This window comes from Glossina fuscipes, unplaced genomic scaffold, assembly GCF_014805625.2.
Source record: "Glossina fuscipes isolate IAEA_lab_2018 unplaced genomic scaffold, Yale_Gfus_2 121, whole genome shotgun sequence".
NCBI lineage: Eukaryota > Metazoa > Arthropoda > Insecta > Diptera > Glossinidae > Glossina > Glossina fuscipes.
The window spans coordinates 9,190,956-9,193,710 of record NW_023998464.1 but is presented as its reverse complement, the minus strand read 5'-3'; positions in this window follow the sequence as shown (position 1 = coordinate 9,193,710).

The window sequence follows — 2,755 nt, the reverse complement described above, 5'->3', positions numbered from 1 at the left end:
ATTATTTGTATCGCTACGGCTTGTATATTTGAGCTTAAATTTATGCGTTTGTGAGGTATACTTGATTTTATAAAAATACCTACTCCTTGTTTGGAATATGAGTTTTGATCAGCATTCGTGAAGTATCCAGTATATGATTTGGGTGGAATAGGATTAAAAGAGCTTCTACAATGGGTTTATTGAAGCGATAAAAAGGTTGGATTAAAATCACTTATGAGTGTACGGAGTTCATCAAAATTATTAATAAGTCCCTTAATGTTCCATTGTAGAATTTTAAAAACTTTATTTAATTGTAATGACATGTAAGCAGAGTGGAGGGAGGGTTAAGTTGACATGTCAGCGTCTACGTCGAGAAGGTCGCTATAGGAATTTTTCGTGAATGATTTATTCTTACCAGCAGAATAATCTGTATTTAGGTGATTTGGTACATTTGAAGCGCAACGGGTTGGCGCACGTGAATAATTTGAAATTGAAGTTTGATTAATGGATGAAAGAATGGATTCATTAACACTTGTGATATGTTGAGTAAAGTTGAGAGCTGGACATTCTGGAGAATTTGGTATATTAGATTTTAGCAAATGTGTTGTTGTTTTAATTTTTTCAATATTTGCAGTTGCTTTGGTTTTCGAAGGTTGATTAATGGATGAAAGAATGGATTCATTACCACTTGTGATATGTTGAGTAAAGTTGAGAGCTGGAGATTCTGGAGAATTTGGTATATTAGATTTTAGCATATGTGTTGTTGTTTTGATTTTTTCAATATTTGCAGTTGCTTTGGTTTTTTCAATATTATCTTTGGCAAGTGATGTAACTGGTTTCGCAATATAATTTTTGGTTAATGGTGGGACAGGTTTTTCATTGGAAGCAAATTAGATGCTCAGCAGACTCAACAACATTGCAAACTTCACAAACATCGCATGGTATAGCGCGAATCATTTTTAAATAAACTTTGTCATAAGTGTGACCACTCATGAGTCTATAAAGAATATTGATTTCCCAGGAATTAAAAGAAGATACAGAGAAGGGTTTGAATTGAAATGTGGGATTTAATTTATAGAAAAGACGATTGGATTTAACGCGGGATTACTTTAAATTCGTCGTTTAGCTGTTGAAGGATGTGGTTGCGAATTGCCCGAATTGCTTCGTTGGTTTTCTGCATGTCTTTTATTTATGAGAAGTAGAGCTGACCTGCTGTCTGAAAAAATAACAAAACGTCTGATACCATCGGAAATAACAACCATGATAGCATGTCGACTGGCAAGCAACTCAATAAAAGTAGAGGAAAGTTCTTCTTCCACTTTGACTCGAAGTATTGTTTCAGATAGATGTTTCACGACCGAGAAGCCAGATACATCATGTCCGACGGAACCGTCAGTGGCATATCTATCATATCTGTTGTCGTAATAAAAAAGGAGCTTTTCTTGGCATAACAACCTTATACAAGAGAAGTTGACATTTTGTTTTGAGGTAGAGATCAGCTCGAGAATGTTCATGAAGACTTTGCATTTGCTGGTAATGAAATTCAAGGGAGGAATTGAGTCTATATTATCAAAGATATGACAAAGATTGATTATATTATCAAAGAAGACAGTGTCACAGAGATATAACTTCCTAAAAAAAGAAGGATTTATCAGCTTGATCTTAATTAACTCTTTGGCAGTGCAAAAAAGAGCACCTTCGGAAACGGGTTACTCACCAGATATGACATCGATTCGAGAATGTTCATGAAGACTCTGCATTTGCTGGTAATGAAATTCAAGGGAGGAATTGAATCTAACTTATCAAAAATATGACGAAGTTTTTGATAGCAAAAATTATAGCTGCAAGTGACAGTATCACTGAGAGATATAATTTCCTGAAAAAAGGAAGGATTTATCATCTTGACTTTAATTAACTCCTTGGCAGTGCAAAAAAGGGCTCTTTCGGATACTGGCCATTCACCAGATATAACATTGAGAATATGTTGAGGAGCAGTCCAGTACAACGCTTCAACATTCGGTTTTCAAATGCTTGTGTACGTTTTTCAATATATTTTGGGAAATTGCAACATATGGAATGTCCAAATTCAATTTTGGACCTGACTAGAGATTTGTAAACGGTCAAAGCATTTTTGGGAGGCAAGCCTGCCTGATTGTTTGTCATGAGTTTGATGATGTTGCATCCAGACTGACAATCTTTGAACGCCTTTTCATAGTGCCCACGAAGAATAAGCTGTCATTTAAAATTCTCCCAAGAAATCGAAGAGATTTTACCTGATTAACTTGGGTACCTTTGATAAGAAGTCTGATTTCGCGTTTAGAACCTTTGGCAAAATAGATAGTGTTTGTCTTGCTGGGGTTAAAATATTAATTAAGATCAGCGCATGCATCGAAAAACAAGTTCGCTTTCATCGAGAGGTTATTGACAGCTGCTGGAAAAGATGAGTCCGCAGATACGATTAGAAAATCGTCTGCATATTGAAAAATGTGAGTTTTGTCATCTTGAAGATCATGCAAAGAAGCTGCGTATAAATTGAAGAGTATGGGGCTTAAGCAACTGCCTTGTGGGATACCACCGCATATTTCAACTTTTTCGGTACCCATCACCAACACACGCTTGGATAAAAAATTAAGTATCCACAGCGGCATTTGAAGAGGAATCGAAAAGTTTAGGAGAATTCTACCGAGCTTAATCAAGTTGACACAGTCATAGGCTTTGCAGATGTCCAGGGAGAGCATGACAACCATTTTCCCTGCTTTTTTTAAGCTGGCTATGA